This window comes from Apodemus sylvaticus, chromosome 10 (assembly GCF_947179515.1).
Source record: "Apodemus sylvaticus chromosome 10, mApoSyl1.1, whole genome shotgun sequence".
In the NCBI taxonomy this organism is placed as follows: domain Eukaryota; kingdom Metazoa; phylum Chordata; class Mammalia; order Rodentia; family Muridae; genus Apodemus; species Apodemus sylvaticus.
This window is the reverse complement of record NC_067481.1, coordinates 70006653-70018976: the sequence shown is the minus strand read 5'-3', so window position 1 is coordinate 70018976 and position 12324 is coordinate 70006653. Positions and strand designations below refer to the sequence as shown.

The window sequence follows — 12324 nt, the reverse complement described above, 5'->3', positions numbered from 1 at the left end:
ACACTTCGAAAAACACACCTTGAAAAGACTGTGCATAATCACGTGGCAGAAGGAGGAAGTGGGGGCTGTGCTATTAAAGCATTAAAAGATAACGTGAAGGGGCCCGGGAGACAGACTGGAGAGCGAAAACCCTTGCTGCAGAAGCTTGCAGACCTGGTGTGGATGGATATGCAGCACTCACATAAAAAGCCAGGTGTGGCTGTGTGTATGTTGTTGGCGTGGGGGAGGATGGAGGTAGGAGGATTGCTGTGGCTTAACTGGCCTAGCTCTAAGTTCGGAGAGAGACCCTCTTTCAAAAGAAGAAAGCAGATCATGATAAATCAGGGTACATGATGTCCTTTTTTGGACTCTAGGCATGTGTGTACCCTCCCATCCACATGGGTATACAATGAGAACAAGACACACACACACAGAAATAACATGGGGGGTGTGTGACAGGCCTGCACTTTTACACAATTTATCTTCCATCCAGTCTGTGAAGATCAGGTAGATGGATGTTCTCAGAAGTTCATATAAGGCCAGGCCAGACTCTTATGCATCGTACCAACATCTCACCAGCTAACAAGACACAGAACTCAGAATGCCAACTTCAAAGTGGACTTTAGAAATTATTGAACCCCAAGTCCTATTCAAAACAAATAATGAAGCTTGCTATTGAAAATATGAACAAGAGGGAAGAAAGATGATTGTCGTTTGTGGATGGAGCTGCACTTAGGGCCAGGGAAAGACTAGTTATTTTCTGGCAGGTGTGAGCCCGAATTTTAGGTTAATACTGATGCCAGTGCAGGGCTCCCCTGAATTTCTTTTTTGATACACACCCCAACTAATGGGAAGCACAGCTGTTTGCCTCTGTGTGTGTGTGTGTGTGTGTGTGTGTGTGAGTGTGTATATATATTTGTGTGTGGTTGACTGTGTGCATATGTGTGTATACTTGAGTATGAATGTGTATGGGGGCACACAGGTGTGTGGGGGCCAGAGGTCAACCTGGGTGTCATTGCTCTGGGGCCTTCCACCTTGTATTTTGAGACAAGCACCCTTAGTGGAACCAATTAGAATAGGCTGGTGCAGGCAAGCCCTGGGGGTCCGCTCATCTCTCTACCCCCTGTAACCCCCCTACCCTGTGCTGAAATTACAAGTGTGCATCACTGCACTCAGATTTTTCTTATCTGGGCTCTGGGGGTCAAACTCAAGTCCTCCACATTACTAACTGAGCTGCCCTGTCACACTTCTTTACTTTTTTGAGCCAAGGTTTCATGTAACCCAGGTTGGCCTCAAAAATCATTGCATAGTGAGGAAGACATTTAACTTCTGGTTTTCATGACTCCCTGTCCTGAGTTCTGGGATGTAGCCCCACATCTCTTTTCGACTCTCCTAGGGACCTACCAGCTTTTGTGTGATAGGCTACGCTCTGCCTACTGAGCTAAGGTTCATTCCTAGGCTACAAACAGAATTTTGAATCAAAGATGTATGAGCCTTATTGTCTTAGAATGGAAGCCAGGGAGCCTTGGCTAGGGGAGAGTGGACCAGAGAAGCCAGGGTAGGAGAATTCAGCAATCCTGCATCTCTTCCTGGATCCTTAGCCTGAGGCAACCCACGAATACAAAACCCTTCGTGGATTCTAGGTACTTTCTGCTCTTGGGTGTGTGCTTATCAAAAAAAGAGATTTGGGTGATAGTTAACTGAGATAAGGATTGTCACACATGTGACCCTGACTGAAATGGGACTTGAGTGTTGGCGGTGATTACCAAGGGTCCTGGCCTACCCTGCTCCAGAGCCTGGATTCGATCCCTTGTACCTCAGAGAACCGCATGTGATGGCATGCATTTGTAATCCCCATGCTCAAGAGATGGAGGCTAGAGGATCAGAAACTCAGGGTCAGACTCGGCTCCATAGGGAATTTGGGGCTAGCCTGGGATCCATGAGACCCAACCAGAAGAAAGAAGAAAGGAAAGGAAAAAATGGCATGCCAGCTGGAAATAGTGATGACTGCCCTGATCTCCAGTTCTACAGAGGCAGAGGTAGGAGGACCAAGAATTCAGGGCTAGCCTGGACTACACGAGACTGTCTCAAAACAACCCCTCCCCATCAAATCATACACAAACAACAACAACAACAACAATGTTGCTAGATGAACTGAGTCTGTGGTCCCAGCTCCCCTTAGCCTAAAAAGGTATTTTTAATTCTATCTACCTTCATAGGCTATGAAGGCCACAATTTTTTTTTTTGGTATGTCCATTCAGCATCTTTCACATTTATTTATTTATCTATCTATCTATCTATCTATCTATCTATCTATCTATTATTTATTTATAGTGTGTGTGTCTCCCCAGCTCACGGGACAGTTTGTAGGAGTCCTGTCTCTCCTACTACATGAGTCCCAGGGATTAAAGTCAGGTTGTCAGACTTAGCAACAAGCACCTTTACCCACCGAGCCATCTCTGCCTCCCTCAGTCATCCTCGGAAAGGCGAATAAAATAATTTGCATTTACAACTTGCCCTCTTCCCAGGATACCTCCCTCCCATTGGGGAGAAATTAAGGTGTGGGTCCTAAAGTCTGGTCTTTGATTGGTCCTGCCACTCACTCCTGGGCTGTAACCTAGCTTTCTAAGCAAGGCTATGGAGCCAACAGCAGTGCCAGATTGTGGCACACACAGAGAAATGGCCCTAGTGATAAGAAGCTTGGTAATTATGGTCTGGGGCAGCAGGGAGCGCGGCTCTTCCCTTCCTGAAGGGGACCTCAGGCCTACAGCTGGGACTTACTTCGCCTGGATCTCACTGAGAGCTCTCTGAGGAGCTGGCTTCTGGCCGCAGCTGCTGGCTTCTCCTCCAGCCTACTTCTTCTCTTTCTCCTTCCCTGCTCTTTCTCCTGTGTCCCTAACCTGCCTGTTATTCTCTGGTTTCTAGGACACCACTCGAGGAGAAAAAAGGACAATGACACCAGGGAAATTCCCAGCTCGTCACATACTGGCCCTGCCAGGCCCCTCCCACAGTCTGAGGAGTCCTGGGTCTCTCCTTCTCCAGCTTCTCTCCCTCTGGCCCGCCTGACTCCAGCTCAGAGTATCAAGCTGGCTCTAGACTGGGATCCTAGCTTGCTCCTTGTCATCTTCCTGGAAGTGGGAAGAGATTAGCCCCTAAGGGAGGCAGACCCACAGGACCAGAACATTTCCCAATCCTGGGAAGCCCTACCAGGCCCCAAGAGCATTTCTCTCTCGATCCACCCGATACCTTCACATGTTTTCTAGGATCTCACCACATTCCTCCCTCACTCTGTAGCCCAGAGGTCACTGTCAAGAGTCAGACCCAGCCTCTGGCCCCTACCTCCCTTAGCCAGGGACTTCCCTAGGCTGGCCCTCTGACCAGCTTTGGAAAAACTGGACTGCTTGTGATCAAAAAAAGAAGTCACCACCATCTGCCAGCCCTTGGCCCACTCCCAGAGCGTCGAGTTCTCGGAGAAAGGCTCACCCTCAGAAGGAGCCAGTGGACCTCAGCGCAAAGACGCCCGGAGACAGGGAAGAGGTTCCTCCATTCTTGTGCCCCAGGAGGGGCCCAAGGGAGCAAGATGGGTTTTCACCTACCCTCCTTGTTTGGGTTTTAGACTTGAAACTGCCCAGCTCATCCTACACTGTATCCCTCAAAATTCCCATTCACACAGAGACAGACACCCAGACCACCCACAAATATAAAACAGTCCTGTGGACCCATATGTACCTCCTCCTGTGAGCCTGACACAGATGTAAACATGTCCTCTCACACACAGAAAATATGTAAATGAGAAAGAGAAAAGTCTCCCTCACCCCTCAGAGAGAGGAATAGTACAGAAAGAAATCTTTCTTTTCTCCCCTTCGGAAAAGTTGCAGACATTTGGAGAGAAGATTGGACAGAACAAGTACAAGGAAGAAAGATAAAGGTCAGAGGGCAAAGGAGGCTCTGATTAGCGAAGATCAGAGGCACAGAATTCAAGGCCCTAGGGGCCCACCAAGCTCAGCTGGAGAGCAAAAGACCCCAGCTAGCAGAGAAAAGGAGGCCAAGCAGTTATTGACACACAGCCGGGAAGGTCTGGTGGCGTTGGCATCACCATGTGATGCTCCTGTAACCTATGCTGTCACACCTACCTTCAGCCCGGGTCACTCATCCGAGGACGCCTCAGCGAGTGCGGCCTGCCATGCGTCCCTGTGTCCCTGCTAAGGCTGCTGGGCTTTCTGAGCTTCTGCAGGAAGGAGGGCTGGGCGGAGCTGACTCTGAGGCAGGAGGGGAATTCCCCCGTGATGGAGAAGCCAGCCACCAGGCAGCCCCACAAGGCCGAGCTGAGGCCCCATCCCGCCCTCTGGCAGAGCAGAGGGCCCTTTGCCAGCCTCCACCTGCTGCTCTCCAGGCTGCCTGTCACTTGTGGTAGATTCCAGGAAGGGGAGGGGGCTCTGGAGAAGGGCTGAGAGCCTGCTGGTTCCTGAGCTGGGTTGGGAATAAAGCAAAGGCAGGTACAAGGGCATAGGCCACCTGGGCTGCCCTGCTGGGATGTCCTGGAGATCTGTTTCCTCTTTTGTCCAAAGTGGGAGATTCCAGTGTACATGGCCTTGAGGAAATCTCCAGGCGGCCTGTTCACATCCCCCTGCCTTGTTCCTGTGTCATCTGTTCCCAAGTATCCTCTCCAGAGGAGGAAAGGTTTCTGGTTCCTTCCCAAATGCTGAGTCTCATTTGGATGTTGAGTCACACCTGGAGACCCATGGACCATTCTGAACCTCCAAGCATGCCACTTCCTCCTGAGCCTTGTGTGATAGTTATTCTCTATGATCAACTTCACTGGATTTAGAAGTCCCAAGGAGATACACCTGGGGGGTGTGCCTGTGAGGCCTTTTCCAGAGAGGTTTTCCAAAAGAGGGGAGACCTACCTTGAATGTGGATTGCACTGTCCAGGGGAGCTGAGGTTCCAGACTTAATGAAAAGGGGGAATCAGGAGAAGGTTGATCAAGCACCATTTTCTGCTTTCTCTGCTTCCTGATCCACTAGATGTGAGCAAGCAGCCGAATGCACCTGCGGCCACAGCCTGGAGCCACACCCACACTGCCTACCAGAGTGGACCGTATCCCTTCAAACTGGGAGCCACATAAACCCCTCCTCCAGATGCTGCTTGTCAGTCTTTTGTCACAACAATGAATACTGACACAAACACGTTACCCACCTCCATTTTACTCACCCTCTTACCCACTGCAAAGGGGGAAACAGTCTGCTTTCTGCAACTGTACCACAGGAGCCGAATGATACTTTGCAGACATCCCTTGTAAACCACTGACTACATACATAAGGTCACCTACCACCATTCACTACCTGCCACAAACATGCTTGCAAGGATAGGAACAGGTCACCTGGGTAAGAGAGACTTTTCTTGATTAGTCCTAGTTCAGAACTGTCCTGTCCAATGGAGTGACCATTCTCCATTTATGATGAATCAAATGTAAATTAATTAAACTTAAATAAAAGCAATATTTGAAAAGCTGAGGAGATAGCTAAGTGGGTAAAGCACTCACTGCGCAGCAGCATATTGACCTGATTGTGAACCACAGCACCTGAATTTAAAAGTCTAGTATGGCTGGGCAGTGGTGGTACATGCCTTTAATCCCAGCACTTGGGAGGCAGAGGCAGGTAGATTTCTGAGTTCAAGGCCCACCTGGTCTACAGAGTGAGTTCCAGGACAGCCAGAGCTATACAGAGAAACCCTATTTCGAAAAACCAAAAAAATAAAAAATAAAAAACAAATAAAAAATCTGATGTGGTTCACACACAGTGCTGGGAGAAGGCAGAGACAGGATTCCTGGGATTTGTGGGTCAGCCGGTCAAGTTAAACTGATAAGCCGGAGGTCCGTGAGAGAACCTGCCTCAAAAACCAAGATGGTTGTCACTAAGGAGTAATGCCTGAGGTTCACTGCTGGGTTTCACATACATATGCACACACATATGCACATGTCCTACACACACACACACACACACACACACACACACACACACAAACTCAGCTCCTTAGTAGCATTAGGCACATTTCATTGTGATGGATAGCCAGGATGATAGCTGCTCCTACATGTGACTTGAGGTTACAGGTGTGTGCTACTGTGCATGTGGCTTGGAGCCCTTGAAGAGCAGTCAGTGCCATGAGGAAGAGGGTATGTATGGTGTAGAAAAGAGTACCAGACCAGGAGTCAGGAAACTCCTAACTTAATTCCCTCAGAAGTCATTTCTCCTGTCTGGTCTTCAGTTTCTGAATACCACATGGGCCTGCAAGTCTGTCCATCACCTGTCCCATTGCAGAGGGCACTGTTGGATGGCACCTGCAAGTCTGTCCATGCCCTGCATCATTACAGAGGGTGCAGGTGAATGGCACCATTCTCGAGGCTGTGGCGTTTGATCAGATAGTTACAGTAAATTTTGGAAAAGATGTATTTGGTCAGGAAAAAAAAAATCACAGGGAGCTGTAGGTACCAGGGCAGATGTGTAGTTGGGATTTGGGAGTCTGGGCAGTCTTCCTGCAGGAAGCAGCTTCTCAGCTGAAAGAAATCAAGCAAGAACACAAGAGAGTGCTCACCACAAAGGGTGAGTGAACAGAGAAGTGTCTGCACGAAGTACGGGCAACCACTCGTCCCCAGTGTGACATGGAGTTTGAAGACACACACTGGGAGAACTGAAGATATAGTCCCAGATGTGGAAGGCTGGGTACAGGGACGGTGAGCTGGGACAGAGTTTGTTGAATTCTCTTCTCAATGGCTTCTGTGCGCTTGAGGTCGGGATTGCCCAGGGAAGGATGGAAGAGTCTCTGGCCATTGCATCACTTTGCAGCAGGAAGTGAAGGTCAGACAGAGGAAGTGACTTCTCCCTGAGTAACTTGGGACCTTCCAGACTCGTAGTCCAGTGCTCAATCCCACATATACTCTCTTCCTCATAGCACTGGGCACTGGGAACAGAGCTGGGTGGTAAATCTGTAAACCCAACACGGGGGAGGCTGAGGCAGAAGTGAATTTGAGGCCAGTCTGGCTACATAGTGAGATCCTGTCTCAAAAAATAAACAAAGGGATGGAGAGAAGGCTCAGAGGTTAGAGCCTCCATTGCTCTTGTAGAAGACCAGAGTTCAGTTCCCATCATCCATGTTGGGGGAAGCTTACAACTGCACATAACTCCAGCACTAGGCAGATTAGACAGCTCTGGCCTCCAAAGACACATGTGAACATGTATAAATGCAAACACATGTGCATGCGCACATACACATCTTTAAAAATAAAGTAAAATCTTTTTTAAAAAATCAAACAAAGAGCAACAACAACAACAACAACAAAATCCCCTCAAAACAGCAATAAGAAGGCTCACATAGAAGCAGTTACCATAGTAGGCTGTCCAGATATTTTTAACATCCCAAGTCCTGCCAGACCAGAGAGGAAACAGTAGATTTCCCTGGGCATAGAACTTCTCATCAACAGGGAATAAAAACACATGTCACCTGGCCTTGGTGTTCTTGCACCACATGGCCACATAGTGCAGAACCTCTGTTAGGTCATGGAACCTGGGGCTTGCACCAGAGCCTGCCTATCGAGTGGCAGGGGTCCTTGAAAGGACTGGGAAGTTCAAGGAGCTGGACCGGCCTGGCTCTTGGCTTGTACTGTGGGGGAGACATGTGGGTCAGCACCCCCCCCCCCCCCCCCCCCGTCTCTACCCACACCTCTTCCCTTTTTCCAGCATGAATTTCTCCATCCCTTTCAGGCCGCGTGGTAGGCACCAAGGGAGAAGAGGTGCTTGGACTGAGGACCAGAAAAGCTGAGTTTGAGTCCTGATTAGACACGTGGCTCCAGGAGAGTCCCTTCCCCTCTTGGGTCCTCAGATTTTGTTTCTATAATGTGTAGGAATCAGGTTAAATACCCACGGAAAGACATTCCACTCAGACACCTAAGGAAGTATGAAGAGTAGGAGAAAAAGCAAGATGACCAGGTGATCAGATGACACTATCACTAGTGGCTCCTTCCCGCATTCAATAGAGCCTCACGTAGTTCAGGCTGACCACCAACTCCCTATGAGCCAGGTGATTTTCTTACTCCACCTCCCAAGAGCTGGGATTACGGTCACGTGCCACCATGTCTAGCTTTAGACATTTTCTTTTAAATGGATTATTTCATGTGCCTCTGTAAAAAAAGAATTCATTATTGTCTATTTCTAGTATGCTGTTCATTGAAAGTTCATTAATGAATCACAAATCGCTAATAGCCCTAGGCCCCTGTCTTCCTTAACTGGCTAGACATTCTCAGTTCATCCGAGGTTTGAAAAGTTACAAGCAGGGTTCTCTGCTACAGAAACCTGGCCACATATCGGAAAAGGAGGGACTCCGGAAATCCAGGATAGACATGAGAAAATAGAATATAGAGAGGGGATAGAAAATGAGGATATAGAGAGGGGGCAATACTAGATACAGAAAAGATGGTGCTTCCTTGAAGAACTCCGCCAGTGAGGAATTCAGGGGTCAGAGAAATGTATCAGGAATATAAAAAAAAAACCACTGTTTTGCACCACATTGTCATGCTAGCCAGCTTCCCTCATCGCCTTTTTCAAGCTGGTTCCAGACTTAGTAAGTTAAAAACAGACAGACAGACAACTGCCCCCATTTCACTATTCTGAGCATGCTCTCTCTCTATCTGTCTCTCTCTGCCTTTCTCTGTCTCTGTCTCTCTCTCTTTCTGTCTCTCTCTCTCTCTCTCTCTCTCTCTCTCTCTCTCTCTCTCTCTCTCTCTCTTTGGTTTTTCAAGACAGGGTTTCTCTGTGTACCTCTGGCTGTCCTGGAACTCACTCTGTAGACCAGGCTGGCCTTTAACTCAGAAATCTGCCTGCCTCTGCCTCCCAAGTGCTGGGATTACAGGCGTGCGCCACCACCGCCCGGCTTCATTCTCTCTCTTTTTTCACTACTCTGAGCCACACTTCCTAAGAACTCTAGGAAGAACCCTTCTGAGGCTTCTAGAGGTGCAGCTGGGGTTCCCACTCCAGCGCAGTCAGTATCCATGGGTTCTGCAAATGAATGCAAGTGAGAAATATGCAGGGAAAAAATTGCTTCTCTGCTACACGTGTGAGCAGATTTGTGCATCATCACCACAGCACCACCACAGCACCACCACAGTGCTGTGCGACAGCCTTTTACGTAACATCGTAACATCGACATTGTGCTAGGTATAATCGGTCACCTAGGGCGGTTTGGTATCCAGGAGGATGTGTGTAGTAGATTATGAGTAAACACTGTGCTTCCCTGGATTTTAATATCTGAGCAGGTAACTAATTCCCTGTGGACCCAAGGGCTGGCTGTAGTGTCTCTTCTCCTCACTGGGAGATAGGACATGATAGAACTCAAAAGATAGCCTGGCAGTGGCGGTGCACACCTTTAATCCCAGCACTTGGGAGGCAGAGGCAGGCAGATTTCTGAGTTCGAGGCCAGCCTGGTCTACAGAGTGAGTTCCAGGACAGCCAGGGCTATACAGAGAAACCCTGTCTCCAAAAAACCAAATTCACAAAACCAAAAAGAAAAAAGAAAAAAAAAAGAACTATGAACTAAAATTTCTGAAATCAGCCTCGTGTAGAGGTGCACGCCTTTAACCCCAGTACTTGGGAGGCAGAGGCAAGAAGATCTCTGAGTTCAAGGCCAACCTGGTCTACAGAGTGAGTTCCAGGGAGAGCCAGGGCTACACAGAGAAACTCTGTCTCAAAAAACCAAATCGAAACCAAAACAAAAATCTCTGAAATCACCTTCAAAGTGAAATCCTTCCTCCCTTAAGTTGTTCGTGTCATGTATGAGGAAAAATAACAGAAAATTAATACCAAAGGAGAGTGTATTTGTGCTATAAGCGTTAGTGTGGTTCTTAAACCTTTGGAACGGATTTGCAGAAAGAATTCAGGAGAGGTCAGAGATGTAGGCTAAAGAAAACCTAGGATGCTGTTAGCAGAGCTTAATGAACGAATGATCCTGATGTAGCTCAGAAATCCAGAATATTGATGGAAACACCGTGAGGGCCAGGCTCATGAGGCTACAGTCGGGAGTGCGGTCTTTGTTGTGGACTGGATCAGAGGCCACTGTAGAAGTATTATTTATTATCTTGTAGTGATGATCATTTCTGAGACTCACTGACTCTGTCTGCTAACCAAGGCCTATTCCTGGAAGCTTCTAGCCACCATACAATTTTATCTAAGCCTAGAATGTTTTGAACCTCTGAGATTTACTGCTGAATAACTTCAGCCTTTCTAGAGCTTTCTGAATTCTTGTGGCTGGTTCAACTCAGCTGTTCTGGTTCAAAATCCTCTCTCTTATGAGAGTTGGGTATATCCTATTCTGTCAAATCTTTCTCTGATTTGTCCTTTGTCTGCCACTCAATTAGACATCACTTTCAAACATGGGTGCTTCCTTCTACAAACTAACTTTACCTTCATTGTTTGTGATTAAAGGTGTGTGCTAAGGGCTGAGCCACACCACTACAGGAAACAGACTTGTTTGTGTGTGTGTGTGTGTGTGTGTGTTTTCCAGTAAATAATACAACCTTGCAGTTCACTTTGTGACCCTGCGACAGGCAACCTATATAACATCTGAAAAAGAACTTTTCTACATTTTACCCAGGCAAGCCCTGAGACTTTGAATGTGGCTCAGTGCGAAGATGATGGGCTAATTCATGTATGTGATGGGACTCAGCATTCAGGCTATGGTACAGTTACTGCTTTCTGTTTTTAGCCAAGTTTATGGTGACTAATAGGACAGAAAGGCTTTAAAGACTTGTAGTTTACACAGAAAAATCTATGTAAAGTTGGCGCTAAGGAAGCTGTTGGTTCTGAAGCGATAGGCACCATTAAAATGAGCTAGACAGGCCAGGCAGTAGCGGTGCATGTCTTTAATCCCAGCACTTGAGAGGCAGAGGCAGGCGTATTTCTGAGTTCAGAGCCAGCCTGATCTACAGAGTGAGTTCCAGGGACAACCACGACTACACATGGAAACCTTGTCTCAAAAACCAAATAAACAAACAAATAAAAAAAAAGAGATAGACACTCTGTATTGGGATACCAGGAAAGAGGCCTGAGGGGGTCTCAGCTGTTGCCCAGACTCCTCTCTCTCTCTCTCTCTCTCTCTCTCTCTCTCTCTCTCTCTCTCTCTCTCTCTCTCTCTCTTTCTCTCTCTTTTGGTTTTTCGAGATAGGGTTTCTCTATGTAGCCCTGGCTGTCCTGGAACTCACTCTGTAGACCATTCTGGCCTCAAACTCAGACATCCACCTGCCTTTGCCTCCCAAGTGCTGGGATTACAGGTGTGCACCACCATTCCCGGCTGCCCAGACTCCTTTTATCCCAGCCTAGGATTGTAAGAGTATACCTGTTGAAAGATTTCTTTTCCTTCAGTAGAGAACACTTACCGGGCATCTAGCTAACACATGGTGACATGAGCAATGCCTGCTCTTTGTTACTGTATATTAGAAGCATATAGTGTTCTCTTTGATTCTCTAGGGGCTCATAGTTAAGAGTTTGCCTTGAGTTCCTGAATTTGCATCTGAACGTCAGATAATGCTGGGATAACACTTGGGGATAGACTGAATACAGTGTGTGTTGTGAGATGAGATGGTATTAGTCTGGGGATATAGTTTAAATATTTAATGTCCCCGCAGGCTCATGCATTGAGCATTTGCTTAGTTACCAGTTCTGTTGAAAGCTCCTGAAAGACAGAGCTATCCCTGCTATTAGGACTGAACCTGGCATTAGGCAGGTTTCTGGGCCTTTTCAGAAACCCACTGAATCAGACTCTGCAGGTCTGATTTTTAGGTTAGGGTTAGAGTTGGATTAGGGTTAGGGTTAGGGTTAGGGTTAGGGTTAGGGTTAGGAGAATTTTAAGTATGATGCTAGGGGTTACCTGGGGATTAGGAGAATTTGAGAGACCCAAGCTCTCTGATATAAGTTTTCAAATCTCAAAGTGAGAATTGTCTGTTTATACATAGGTAGTCAACATGACACAAACTAGAGTCTTAGGACATTTCCTAGGGGAACCTCGTTTGAGGATTTGCCTCCATTGGACAGGTCTATGGGGCCTTTTCTTGATTGATGATTGATGTGGGAAGGGTCAGCTCATTGTGGATGCTGCCACCCTTGGGCAGGTGCTCCTAGGTGGTGTGAGGACACAAAGTTTCAAGCCATGATGAGCAAGGCAGGAAGTAGCACTTCTCCATGCTCTTCGCTTCAGATCCTGTCTCTAGATTCCTGCCCCGATTTTCCTCAGTGAGGGTCTGTGATCAATCTGAGTATGTAAGCCAAATAAACTATTTCCTCTCTGAGTTGCTTCTGGTCAGT

General features: G+C 47.5%; 1 protein-coding gene across 5 annotated transcripts in view; it reads right to left on the bottom strand.

Annotated features, from left to right (window-relative positions):
• Nucleotides 1-4220, bottom strand: part of Tnip1 (TNFAIP3 interacting protein 1) — a 51455-nt gene extending 47235 nt beyond the window's left edge. For 3 of the 5 annotated variants that reach the window (XM_052197814.1, XM_052197816.1, XM_052197817.1), the window contains exon 1: nt 4113-4203. The gene's annotated coding sequence lies outside the window, so the exon portion shown is untranslated. Of the gene's footprint in view, nt 1-4112 lie in introns of all 5 variants that reach the window. The other 2 variants (XM_052197815.1, XM_052197818.1) reach the window with 2 other exon arrangements.
• Between the last annotated feature and the right edge of the window lie 8104 nt (nt 4221-12324).